We start from the raw sequence: 14,739 nt of genomic DNA on the forward strand, positions 1-14,739 counted from the left end.
CCTTTGTCCGTGTACAGTGTGGGGTTGCCCACAAGGCTTGGCCTGCAGTCAGGCTCTGTGGCCAACCCACCAAAGGCAAACAACCTATGGGTTTCTGGGTGTGTTAGTAATTTTGTGGCTCTGTGAGTGGGTATGTAACTAACTGTCTGAGTGTTTATGTGGGTTGGTGAGTATCTGAGTGGATGTGTGAGTACCTGTGTGGGTCTGTGTCTGGATATGAGTGGTTATCTGGGTCTGAAAGTGGATGCTTGAGTGTCTGTATGAGTGTGTAAATGGGTGTGTGAGTGGTGTCTGGGTCTCTGATTGAGTGAGTGAATGTCAGTATGAGTTGCTGTACAGGTGTGTGAGTAGTTGTGTGGGTCTGCCACTGGGTGTGTCATGTGTGAGAGGCTGTGTGGGTGTGTGAGTGGCTGTATGGGTGTCTGAGTGTGTGTGTGAGTGGTTGTGTGAGTGTGTGTGAGAGCATGAGGTGGGTGGGTGAGTAAGTGTCTTTTTGGGTCTCTGAGTGGTGTGTGATTGGCCGTATGAGAGTGTGAGTGGGTGGGTCAGTGGTTTTGCTTTATGGGTGTGTGAGCTTAATTAGCTGTGTGGTTCTGTGAGTGGGTGTATAAGTGGCTGAATGGGTGTGTACATGGCTGTGTGAGTGGGCGTGTGAATGCCTTTGTGTGTGTGCAAGTCATTTTCTGGGTCGCTAAGTGTATGTGTGAGCGACTGTATGGATGCATGAGTGGGTGTGTGAGCTGGTGTATAGATGTGTGAGTGGGTGTGTGAGAGAATGCATGTATGGGTGTATGTGTTTTTTTAATTGGGGTCTGGATCAGCAGATCCACCTCAGATTCACATGGGACAGCGCTGAGCACCGCAGTTGAGCTGCAGATCCCTGTGCAAACCAAAAAAAATAATTTTTTCACAATTTCTTCCCCATGAAGTGACCCTCAGAGATCCCTACATCAATCCCATGGGATCAGGATACCTCTATCCTGATGCCTTATTTCATATTTCTACTATATTTTCTCTCCGGAACTGTGTCCCAATTCACAAAATGGCAGCCACAACGTTTCTCTCTCATTGTAGCCTGCCAATCATGTCTTTGAAATTGGAGTGTGGAACCGCAGATCCATCATGGTGGATCAATGGTGGATCCACATCTCTAGATATGCATAAAACTACTGAACAGATTTATACCAAATTGCAGAAAGCATTCTTTCTGGACCAATATCTAGCTTTCTGCCAAATTTGGTGTCATTCTGTTTAGGGTATTGGGCTGTAGTCGTGTCTAAAATTGTGTTGGAAATTGCAGTGGGAAAACACATTTTGGGCCCCCCCCCCTTTTTTCGATTCACACTTGATGAATCACCCCAAATTTTTCCAGACAGCTGCTGAAGTGCCTGGAAAACTAGAATTGAAAATTGTGGGACGATAAATCCAATGGTAACCAAACAGCATTAGCAAAACAAAAAATGTCTTTCCTTTGGAAACAATATACTGGTGACTGCCAGCAGGTCCTGTGTGTATATGTAAGAGTGCATGTGTGTGTGTGAGTGTGTGTGTGTGTGTGTGTGCCTCATGAGCCTCTGTACATAGGGGACTGTCGTACCGATTCCCTACGATTCCTAGGAGAGATTAGCTCCTTCCTGCCCCGTACGCGGCTCCACTGTGAGTGAGCGGAGCCGCGTACGGGGCAGGAAGGAGCTAATCTCTCCTAGGAATCGTAGCAAATCGGCATGACAGTCCCCTACGTACAGAGGCTCATGAGGCACCTCTGTTGACATAAACAAGTTTTGCAAATAGCAGAAACCATCGGCATATATGTTGTAGGTACATTATAGCCTGAACTACATTGAACTTTTTGTTAATAAACAGAATTTTAAGTAGAGATATGTGAGTAAGGTGGGGATTTGTGTACCCTGTCCTGAAGAAGGAGTTCCGACTCCGAAACATGTTGACACACACAGGAGGTGATGCACATTGCATTGCATAAACACCTCCATTTTCACCTTTTTAACAGTACCAGCCCGGGGACCCATTAAAATTTGTTTTGTCTACCCCACAAGCCTGGTCCTTTTTAATTATCACTCACTTTATAACCTCACCACTCACGCACATAATTTTGAAACCCTCACACGCACCACACATAGCCATCTAAGTAAGTGCTCCCGCGTAGTCGTAGGTAGTAGCACGCCGCATCCCATAGAGGGGTGTGAAGACCCCAATGATGAAGCATGACACCAAGGGTCCTTTTGGTGTGTGAGGGGTATTTTACAAACACTGGGTGCTCCCCACCACAGTAGGGAACACTCTCCATTTACAGGTGGATTCTTATTGTTTATACGTAGTTAGGTATTAGCATTTAAAAAACCTTAGAAATTCACAGAGAAAAACACAGGTTACAGGAATGTTATAGTTAGGCTGACATTTCACTTGTAAAAAACCTGTGAAATTCAGCCGCTAGGCTATAGTTAGCTATAACTCACACTCCTGCAATGCACTGTTGATGATGTCACATAGTACATCACTCATGCCATGGGTCACTGACATCATTGATGGCATCTCAAATGGCATCACTGATGACATCATCCGGTGACTGTGAGTGTTTCTAAAAAGATTTAGAATGTTATATATATATATATATATATATATATATATATATATATATATATATATATATATATATATATATATATACCCTAGGTGTATTGTGGTATGACTGGGTGCATGAGTGTCTGTATCTATGATTCAGTGGGTGCGTGACTGGCTGTATAAGTCAATTATTATACATGTCTCAGTGAATGTAGGGTGACTAATCTGTGTGAATGACTGCATCAGTCTGTCAGTTGGTGTGTAAGTGGCTGCATGGATTGGTGAATAGCTACATGAGTGTCTATATGGGTTAATGATTAGTTGTCTGATTACCTGTATGGTTGTCTGTATGGGTGGGTGGGGTGTGACTTTCTGTATGGATATGTGAGTGGGTGATTCACTGTTTGTATGGGTTCATTTGTGCTCTGCGAGGGGCTTTATGGGTGAGTGAGTATGTGTATGGCTGCGTCGTGAGTGAATGGATGTCTCAGTGGTATATGGGTGAGTAACTCCATATATGAAAGGTGGTATATGTGAGTGTTGGAGTATATAACTGACTGTATGTGAGAGTGAGTGATTGATTGGAGAGTGGCAGTATGGATGAGCGTGTGCTTGTGTCAGTGATTGTATAAGAGAGTAAGTATGTGCTAGTATCTGTATGAATAAGTGAGGTGGTGTGTCTATAATTGTACAGGTGAGTAAATGGTAGTGTTATTGACTCTTTGGGTGACTGACTAGGTATGTCAGTAGTTCTATGGGTGAGTGGCAGTGTGTGAGTGTAGTGTCTGTAGGATGTATGAGTGCATATATCAGTGGCTGTATTGGTGAGTGACTGGGTGTATGAGTGGCTGTTTGGGTGAGCGAGTAGATGTGTGTGTAGACCTATGAATCAGTGAGTGGGTATGTACGTACTGATATTCGTTGGCTATGGTATGACATTTTGGAGAGGGTTATGAAAGGTTATATTGGGGTGTGATTAGGTGCATCAGAGATTATGTGGATGATGTCATCAGTGATATCATCAGTGATGTCATTTGAGATGTCATCAATGATATCATAAGGGATGTCACTGACCATGTCATGAGTGATGTAGTCAGTGATGTCATCAGCAGTGCATTGCGGGGTGTGTGTTATAGTTAGCTCAGCTAACTATAACGGCTGAATTTCATAAGTTTTGTACAAGTGAAAGTCATCCTAACTATAACGGTCCTGTGACCTGTGGTGTTTTCAGTGAATTTTGAAGGCTTTTTAAATGCTAATACCTAACTATAAAGTCCCTGAAACCTGTGTTTTATTCAATGAATTTTGAAGCTTTTTTAAATGCTAAATCCTAACTATAACGTCCTTGTAACCTTTGTTTTTTTTAGTGAATTTCTAAGGTTTTTTAGCTAGCAGTCGTGTTTGCAGAGTGGTGGAGAAAAGAGGCTGGGCCTTTGACCACTTCTCAGGAATTCCACTTTTAGGGCATACAGGATGTACCAGGAGGGCTTCTTGCCCCCAAGGTCCCTCTGGAGCCAACCAGTAGTGCGCCGGGAGGCACATTTGCAGATTGGTGGAGAAAGGGGGTGGCCTCTGACAACTTCTCAACAATCCTGCTGTTTGCATCCTACTGGAGGCCCCCAAGGCCAACTACCCCTCCTGTTACCTCCAGTAAGTCCCACACAGCAGGATTGCTGAGTTCTGATAGCAGGTCACGCCCCCTTTCTCCATCAGTCTGCAAACATGCCTCCTTGCTTGCTCTTGGTTGGAGGATGAAGTCCCCTTCACTGCAGGGGGTCTGTAGGGGACAACTAGCCTACCTGTTAACTCCAGTAAGCCCCACACAGTGTGTTTCCTGAGATGTACTCGCAGGCCATGCCCCTTTTCTCCACCACTCTACAAACTCACCTCTGGGCACGTTCTTGGTTGGGGGATAAAGTCCCCTTGCCTCTTGAGGGTCCCTGGGGGCCAACTAGCCCTACAGCTATCTCTAGTAAGCCCCTCACAGCTGGATTGCTGAGAGGTAGTCAGAGGTCACATCCCCTTTTTCCACCCCTCTGCAAACGTGCCTCTTGGTTCTGATCTGGATCAATCCACTTTTTTAATCAGTCTCATCCTCTATACAAGTTACATTTTCAGCAACATCAACATTGGTATCTTAAACATTATTTTTGCTAGGTATAATGTTGCTTCTTTGACTTTATTAACATCGACTAACTCTTGCCATATTTTTCTAGTCTTCATTGGAGTACCATTTACTAAAATAATAAGGGGTTCTTCAATATCGTTATCTGCCCCTATAGTTTCAATATTCTGTTTCAGATCTAAACGTGAATGCATAACTCTTCCTTTGAGTCTTTTTTGGAGCTCAGTTGGAGGTAGTTTTCATGTCTTTGACTACATACGAACTATGGCTTGGAATGGATGTATACACTATCTTAGAATTAATGTTTAAACATTTAATACTTTAAGTTCTTCTGGAACTGACACCAATTCTAAGTTATTATATATAGCTCTAGCTGGCATTTTATTATTCTCTAACTCAGGGTTCTTCAAACTGTGGGGCGCGCCCCCCTGGGGGGGCGCGGCACCATCCCAGGGGGGGCGCGCGCTCCACTCCGATCTTCCCTTTGTGCCCGTTCCTTTGTCCCTGTGGCAGCGCGATGTAGAGACTCTCTGTGAGGGCGGGCGATTTCCGTCAGAGTGGGGCTGCAGGGGCCTAAGAGCTGAACAAAGCTCATTAGCACGCGAATGGTCTCTTAAAGAGGTGTGAAGTGCTCGGGTGCGGCTGGCTGGCTGAGTGTGTGTGTGCCCAGAAGCTGTGTCAGCCTGGGCACACACAGGCATGGTGAGATGGAGAGGGAGAGGGAGGGAGGAAGGAGACAGAGACAGATAGACAGAGGGAGAGCGAGGGAGGGAGACAGGCAGACAGAGGGGGAGCGAGGGAGGGAGACAGAGGCTGACAGAGCGAGAGCGAGGGAGGCAGCGCGAGGGAGACTGAGGCAGACAGGGAGAGCGAGGGAGAGTGAGGGAGGGAGACATGCAGACAGAGGGAGAGCGAGGGAGGGAGACAGGCAGACAGAGGGAGAGCGAGGGAGGGAGACAGGCAGACAGAGGGAGAGCGAGGGAGGCAGAGTGAGGGAGAGCGACGGAGACAGAGGGAGAGCGAGGGAGACAGAGGGAGAGCGAGGGAGGCAGAGTGAGAGAGAGCGAGGGAGACAGAGGGAGAGCGAGGGAGACAGAGGGAGAGCGAGGGAGACAGAGGGAGAGCGAGGGAGGCATGGCAAGGGAGACATAGGGAGAGCGAGGGAGACAGAGGGAGAGCGAGGGAGGCATAGCGAGGGAGAGCGAGGGAGGCAGAGTGAGGGAGAGGGAGGGAGACAGAGGGAGAGCGAGGGAGACAGAGGAAGAGCGAGGGAGGCATACTGAGAGAGAGCGAGGGAGACAGAGGGAGAGCGAGGGAGACAGAGGGAGAGCGAGGGAGGCATAGCGAGGGAGACATAAGGAGAGCGAGGGAGATGGAGGCAGCTAGAGGGAGAGCGAGGGATGTCGGGTGGAGCCGGCCACCAGACGTCCGTTATGTTGCCATGTGGGTGAATAGATGTATGGGTGGAGTGGTGGATGTATGGGTGGAGTGATGGGTGGAAAGGTGGATGTGTGGGTGACATGGTGGATGTATGGGTGGGGGGGTGGATGAATGAGTGAGGGGATGGATGGATGGGTGAAGGGGTGGATGGATGGTGGGAGAGAGGATGAATGCATGAGTAGAGGGATGGATGGGAGTGGATGGATGTGTGTATGGTTGGAAGGGTAGATGGATGGGTGGAGGGATGGATGGGTCAGTGAAATGGTGGATGGATCGATGGGGTGGATGGATGGTGGACGAGTCGGTGGGTGGATGGATGAGAGAGGTGATGGATGGATTGATGGGTGAAGGGGTGAATGAATGGATGGATGGATGAGTGAAGGCGTGGATGTGGGGATGGATGGGTGATTGAGGAGGGTGGATGGACGGGGGGATGGATGGAGGAGTGAAGGGGTGGGTGAGAGGTCAATGGATGGATTCATGAGTGGATGAGTGGATGGATGAGTGGGTGGATGGGTGAAGGGTGGATGGAGGGATGGGTGGCTGGGTGAGGGGGGAATGGAGAGAGAGGGGGAGGATGGATGGATGGATGAGTGAGGACATGGATGAATGATTGGCAAAGTGGATGGGCAGGTGTATGCATAGATGGGTGAGGAGAGGAGCATGGAGATGGATGGGTCAGAGAGTGCATGCATGAGTGGAGGGAGGGTGGAGAGCGGGAGCGATGGATGGGTGGGTGGATGGATGAGTGGGGGGTTGAGTGGGTGGACTGATGAGTGACTGGGTGGATGGATGAGTGGGTGGGGAGATGGCTGGATGGGTGAGAGGGTGGGTGGTTGGATGAGTGAGTGGATGGATGGGTGGAAGAGTGGATGGATGAATGGAGGAGTGGATGGATGAATGAATGGAGGAGTGGATGGATGAGTGGGAGGATAGCTTGGGTGAAAGGGTGAGTGGTTGGATGGATGAGTGGGTGGATGGATGGGTGGAAGAGTGGATGGATTCGTGAGGGGATGGATTGGGTGAAGGGATGGATGGATGATGGATGGGTGGGTGAGGGGGTGGATGGAGGGATGGATGGGTGAGAGGGTGGATGGAGGGATGGATGGTGGATGGGTTTGCAAGTGGTTGAAGGGGTTTGGATGTGGATGGGGCACAGATGGAGGGAAGGAATGGATGGTGGGGGAGTTGGTGGATGAAAAGGTGTACATGATGGATGGGGAGGGTTGTGATGACTTCCTTTGCCTTGGAGGACTGTGTTTTGAGCTGTGTGGTACGCCTCTGTCGTTTCGCCACACCCACTCACAGGCCTGCAGTCTGCTAGGCACTCTTGTTGTGTTGAGCATTGTTTGCCGGATATGGCCCGTGGTGTGCGCGTTGCAGTCGATCATGTGGTGTGCCGGATTCCAGAGGTTTCGGTCGGGTGGTGGGGGGGCCCAACATCTGGGGGAATTCAGCTGGGGGGGCTCAACCTGGAAAAGTTTGAATACCTCTGCTCTAACTTATCAAAGCAGTATTTACATATAATCTGCTGTATGGACAAACTTAATCTTTGCTCAACAAATAAATATACTGCAAATACTTGCCACTTCTAATTGTTCTCTTTTTCAGCTTTAGAGTGCCCAACTACATTGTGAGTTTGTGTTTTGTAGTGAGTGCCTCAACAAACAATACAATCACAGTTTGGTTTATCTGCTAAAGTTTGCAATCTGTTGTGCAAAGTCTTCAGTGCTAATTTCTGTATCCTGTTCTTCTACACCTCCAGTAACCAACTCTATATTTTTCCTAGAGTCCTCTTCTGGACCAAAGAACCAAAACTGGCTATCTTCCCAAAATCTTTCTACCTCTCCAAGTGTACCATACAATAAAACTCTATTCATCTCTCCAAAACATAAGGCAGGAGATTTTACATAGTAAAGTCTTCTAACCAAAGTTCGTATTTTGAAGTAGTGAACAACTAACATCCTGAAATGATGAAAGGTGCTTCTGTAAACTTCACTTTAAAGACATGCCAATGAATGTCCCTGTATGTTAGTGTGTTTTCTCACTTTGCAAGGTTCTAATCTTTGCAAAATTTCAATTTTCTGTTTGAGACTTCTGAATGTAAAGTTACGTATAGAATGTTTTAATAAATCAATTGACTAATGACAAATACCACAAATAGTACTGCAGTTCCATTTGTATACTGGGGCCTATGTACGTCTTCCATACACCTCTTCAGCTACCACTTCCTCTACATTCCTAGGAACTATCTCCTCTTTTGCAACAGGAGAGCCATATTTTACTTCATAACAATGACCAGTTAAATCAACTACATGCACTAGTGTGTTCTCCTGCAAGCAGTTTTCTTCATTAAAATGAGGTTCTGATCCATTCATCTTTCAAAAAATTGTAACAATTCCTTCTAATAATAAGCTTTTTTCTAATAGTTCTTTTCTTCATAAACAACACTGTTTTATCCAATGGCCTCATTCCATTCAATATTAATATAATACTTTCTTCTTCAGAGCAAATGCTTTCCCATCATCACTCTTTCTTTTGCTTAAATGCAACAGTTCTCATACTTCTGCATTCTTTTCAGCAAATTTTGTATTGCTCTAGTCTGAATCATTTTAACTCTTAACCATTTAAACTTTTTCTGTCTCTATGACAAAGTCTCTGATTTCTTAGAGCATTTCCTACTTTCAGAAAAACATACTCCTTGCTTTTCTCTACTTCATGAGTAAATTCAATTTTTAGACAAGACTGTAGTCACTTTTTTGAGAAACTGCTTTGTACTCTCACCAGCTTCCATTTTTTTCCTCTGATTGGTCTCCTTCTTATTTTGTTTGTTTCTTTGAGTTTGCAGTTCATAATACTGTTTTCTCTGTTTCTTTCACATTTCTCTCTTGTCATGCATTGTAAATCTTGTTTTTCAAATAAAATGAAATGCTTGTAAAAAAAATAAACAATACATCAACAGCTAAAATGAATACGTTTATTACTAATGTACTGACTAACTGGTTATTCTTTAGTCTAGGGTTTATAATCAGTTATACAAGACATACTTTCCTTTTATTGTTTTGCTCTGCTTTCCAGAGTACACAGATATAACTCTCTATCCATCTACCTCCCTTGGATATCTGTATTATAGATATGCTACTTATAATTGAGTGTGTCCCTGAGTCATTGACAGCATTAATGTGTCCATGGGTCTGTCACTGTATGATTACTCTGTCCCAGATTATCCCACTGTCTTTATCAGAGAGTATGTGACTAAGACAATGACTGCATCAGTGTGTTCACAAATGTCTCAGTGCATGTATCAATGTGTCACAGAGTATCTCACGGTCTGTATAAGGGAACTGGGGGGCGAAGGGAGATCTGTGACGGGGGTGAGTGTCTGAAAAGTTTCAGTGCTCCGCCCAGCATCTCCTTGTCTTTGCTTTGTCGCCCTAAATTGGCAGGATATGCCTAGATGTGGGTCCCTTGCCACTTTGCCATTGGTTTTAAGTTAGCCTGGCTGATGAGGGGTGAAACCCCAAAACCAGTCCCAGCATGCTTGTTCCTGGTCCAGAAAAGACCTGGGTGAGCAGTTCGGGCTGGGCTGTGCCCATGAGGAACAGGGTCAAGACTGGTTTGCATATGGCTGGGTCTGAACTGGGGTGGAGAAGTGAGCTAAAGAACAATGATGGATTATACACAGATGTGTGACAGGGGGTGAGTGTCCAAAAAGTTTCAGCGCTATGTCCATCATCTTCTTGTGTGTGCTTTGTATAAGGGAGTGTGTCAGTGTCTCACTGTAGCTATCATTCTCATGTTATTTGAGTGTGTGTGTATAAGTGAGTGTGTCACTATATCACTCAATGCACCATTGTGTTTATGAGTGTATCAGTGTATGTATTAGTGTCTACAAAGGTGTCTCAGTGTATGTATCAATCTATATATGAGTACGTCAGTAAGTGCATCAGGGTATGCATGGGTGTCGTAGTGTATATGTCAAAATATCCCAGGGTAGCTGACTGTATGTATAACTGACTGTGTGAGTGTATCAGTGAATGCATCACTGTGTGCATGGCTGTGTCAGTGTATGAATCAGTATGTGTTATTGTATATATAGGTTAGTGTGTGAGTGAGTCAGGGTTGCATTACTGTGTATATGGGTGCCTCAGTTTATTTATTAATGTGTCCCAGAGTGTTTGAGTGTGTATATAAGTAAGTGTCAAAATCAGTCACTCAGTGTATGAATGTGTCCATCAGTGTGCAACTGTATGCATCAATGTCACCCAGGGTCTCTGGGTGTATGTATAAGTGAGTGAGTGAGTGTGCTAGTGTTTTAGTGAAATCATCAATGTGTCCATAGCTTCTCTATAGTTGTATGCTTCAGTTTCTAAATAGTTATGCAAAATCTACTGTCCTTTTATTCTTTCTTCTGCTTTGTATAGTATATAACTGTCTATCCATCTAGCTCTCTTAAGCATAGGTATTACAGATACACTGAATGCATTGTACTAGGTGTTCATTTGTGCACATGTGTATAATTACACATATTACTGTTTCAGTTAGTCTATTATCATGATTCTCACTGTATATCTGGTCCTGTAAATACCACTATTATTCTTTTGCTGGCTATCTTTCTAGAACTTTTAGTATCTACTTCATAGTGCCTGTCCCTGCATTACAGTGTCTGCTTAGTGTCTCTCAGTATTTATCTGTATGTTGTCTAACTGCCTGATTACTTTGTGCCTCAGTGTATATGTAATGGTGTAATTTAATGTCTCGCTATATCATCCAGTATCTGTACATGTCCTGCTATATACTTCAGTTTGTCTCTGAGTACCTCAGCTTTCATTTAAATATTTAGCTAGTTATCTTACCTAGGTATCTAACTGCATGCACCAATATTTCTCTGAGTAACTTAGTTCCCACATCACCTTCCCTGTAACTGTGTAAATGTATGCATCACTGTACCTTTGCTCTGTTACTGTCTGCATAGCTACATAAATATGGGTGAAAAGTAAAGATATTTAACTATACCTTGCTGTCTTACTAAAAGCATTGGTGTGAACCAGACATCTTAATCTATATGTCTATGTATATGTCATTACAAAACTGTATTTATAACAAAATACCTGAATATCTCACTGCATACATTAGTATTTTACTTCTTGTGTCACTGCCTTCATTGGTGTACACCTCTGTTTTGTTTTTCTTCACAACATTTTGCTCATACTTCCTGATTGGTAGAGTTTACTGTGTTTTCATCATCTACTCTCTTTTAATATTTCCTTCAAGTGTTCTTAAACATCCTGCTCAGTTTCATCAACCTTACTCACTCTCACTCCTCCAGAGGCTGCAAACAAATAAAAACACTGCTTTCATTTTCTTACTAATCTTACAGCTTTTCTGAATGGTTACATTTCTTAACCCATTATTTGACTCCTCTAAAGTGTCCGCGGATCCACCGCAGCACTCAATGCGTCCCCCGTGTAATCTCCCGGCAGATCCATGGTTCCGTGCAACAAACCGAAATCTTTTTTAAAACCTATTTCTAAATACTATGACTTACACACCACTTCCTACAAATCCCTAAAATAATATCCAAACAATCTTTATTTATTATTTCTTTCATTAACAGACTCTCCCCACATTGACATTGATGTGTTCTCTAACATATACCAGAGCCATAAATAGAAGTGATCTTCAGAAATTTAGTCCACAGATAGAGAAAGCCAGAAAACATGTTAATAAAAATGTTTCAGCATTCCTCAGAGAACATAACATGGGCTCTATCTACAGTAATAACCTGCGCTTCAACATACATGGAATTTACACGGAGAGATAGTGTTGATTTCACAGACGAAGGCTACAGAGTGCTTCTGAGCAACTTGAAACCCTGCATCAGTTCATATATGTAGTCATGATATACACATAATCAACGACTCTTCTAGGAGCTCCCCTATTTCCCCAACAGTTACTATTTTTTACTGCAAATCATGATTTTTTTATTATTTATCAAATCCACGGATCCATCATGGATCCACAAACCAAAAACACACATTCGATGCAAAAGAGCACATTTAACATTTCTAGTAAAGGGTTCTGTATGGGTCTCACATTGGGTATGACAGACTCTAAATGGGAATCATTTGAGGTGCTTACGTGTCTCTATACATATGTTAGTGGCTATAACAGTGGTTGTATGGATATATCAGTGGGTGTGACACTCTGTATCAGTATGTGAGCTGCTATCAAAATGCCTGTATGGGTGTAAGTGTACATGTTAGAGTCTCTGTGGGTTTGTAATTGCATGTATCTAAATGCATGTAACAATGTATGTATGGGTGTGTGAATGGGTGTAACAGTGCCTGTATGGCTTTGTGAGTGGGTGTAAGAGTGCCTGTATAGGTGTAATTGTGGGTGTGAGAGTCTCTGTGTGGGTTTGTAATAGGTATGAGAGTCTCTGTATGGGTTTGTACATGGGTGTAACAATGTATCAATGATATATAAATAAGTGTGAGAGTTTATGTATGGGTATATGAGTGGATGTAAAAGTGTCTATATAGGTGTAAGTGTGAGTGTAAAAGTCTGCATGGGTTTGTGAATGGGTGTGAGAGTCTCTGTATGGGCTTGTAAATGGGTGTACCAGTATCAGTAGGATATCTGAATGGGTGTGACAGTGTCTGTATGGGTGTGTGAGTGGGTGTAAGAGAGTCTGTATAGGTGTAAGGGTGGGTGTGAGAGTTTCTGTATGGGTTTGTAAATGGATGTGACAGTCTTTGTATGGGTGTGAAACTGGGTGTGACAGTGTGCATATGGGTTTGTGGATGGGTGTAACAATATCTATATGGGTGTAACAGCAACTTTCAGAGTGTATGGCTTTGTGAGTGGGTGTAAGAGTATCTGTTTAGGTATGTCAGTGGGTGTCACAGTGTCTGTATAGGTTTTATCTCTGGGTGACAGAGTCTCTCTACAATTTTCTGCATAGGTATAGCACTCTCTGTATGGGTTTGTGAATGGGTGTAACAGTGTCTGCATGGTTGTTAGAGTGGGTGTGAGAGGGTCTGGATGGGTATGTGAGTGTCTGTAAAAGTCTGTGTAGATATAAGTGAGGGTGTGAGAGTCTCTTTATGGGTTTGTGAAAGGGTGTAACAGTGCCTGTAGGATATCTAAAATGGTGTGACAGTGTCTGTATGGGTATGTGAGTGGGTGTAAAAGTGTATATATAGGTGTAACTGTGGGTGTGAGAGTCTTTGTATGGGTTTGTGAATGAGTGTAGCAGTTTTTGCATGGGTGTAAGTGTAAGTGTGAGGTCTATATGTGTATGTGAGAAACTATGTATGGATGTAAGTGTTGGTGTAAAAGTCTCAGTTTAGGTTTGTCAATGGTATAACAGTGTTTGCAGGGTATCTCAATGGGTGTGACGGTGTCTGTAATATATCTGAATTGGTGTGACAGTATCTGTATGGGTATGTGAGTGAGTGTAAAAGTGTCTTTATAGGTATAAGTGTGGGTGTGAGAGTCTGTATGGGTTCGTGAATGGGTGTGACAATGTCTATATGGGTGTAAGAGTTGGTGTGAGAGTGCATGTATGGGTATGTGAGTGGGTGTAAAAGTGTCTACATAGGTGTAAGTGTGTGTGTGACAGTCTCTGTATGGGTTTGTGAATGGTTGTAACCTTGTCTCTAGGATATCTGAAAGGGTGTGCAAGTGTCTGTATGGATATGTGAGTGGGTATAAAACTGTCTATATAGGTGTTAGTGTGGGTGTGAGTCTATGGATATGTGAATCAGTGTAACAGTGTCTTCATGGGAGTAAGAGTGGATGTGAGGTCTGTATGGGTATGTGAGTTGGTGTAAATGTCTCTGTATGGATGTAAGTGTGGGTGTGAGAGCCTCTGTATGGGTGTGTGATTGGGTGTAACAGTGTCTGTGATGTATTTGAATTGGTATGACAGTATATGTATGGGTATGTGAGTGAGTGTAAAAGTGTCTATATAGGTGTAAGTGTGGGTGTAAGAGTCTCTGTATGGGTTTGTGAATGGGTGTGACAGTGTCTGTGTGGGTGTAAGAGTGTAGTGTAGTTCCGATATTCCCAATAGGCTCTGCGCATTGGAATAATATATTCAGCAGTGTAGACGTAGGACTGAGGTCGACTAGGTCTCTACTGACTATATTAGACTTAAGGTTTGCCAGCTAGCTCAGAGGTCACTAGAAACTTTCTCGAATAAACGAGGAGGAGTTTACCCTCCCTGGATAGACAAGAAGGGATTAGCTTCCGACAACCATATAACATGACAACTTTGTTCCCTCAGAATAAGAGTGTATCTCTAGAGCCGTGTGAAAACAATAGACAGCTATTTCACTCAGTCAAATGTGCGTTCTTAGTTTCACCAGAGTGCAGAGAAGAGAGAGACGGGCGTTTTCAATAAAAGGTATAATTTATTGAGGAGTCTTCCTTCTCATGCAAGAGAAATGAATTGCCACAATTGCAATACTTAATGTAAAGTAAAGTGCGTACAGTAAAAGGAGTATTATGAAATAATACTGTAAAAGCATTCATATGGTTTCTTAGCCATAAGATACTTAAAATGGATAAAATCTATACATACATAT

Source organism: Lissotriton vulgaris, chromosome 2_1 (assembly GCF_964263255.1).
Source record: "Lissotriton vulgaris chromosome 2_1, aLisVul1.2, whole genome shotgun sequence".
Taxonomy (NCBI): domain Eukaryota; kingdom Metazoa; phylum Chordata; class Amphibia; order Caudata; family Salamandridae; genus Lissotriton; species Lissotriton vulgaris.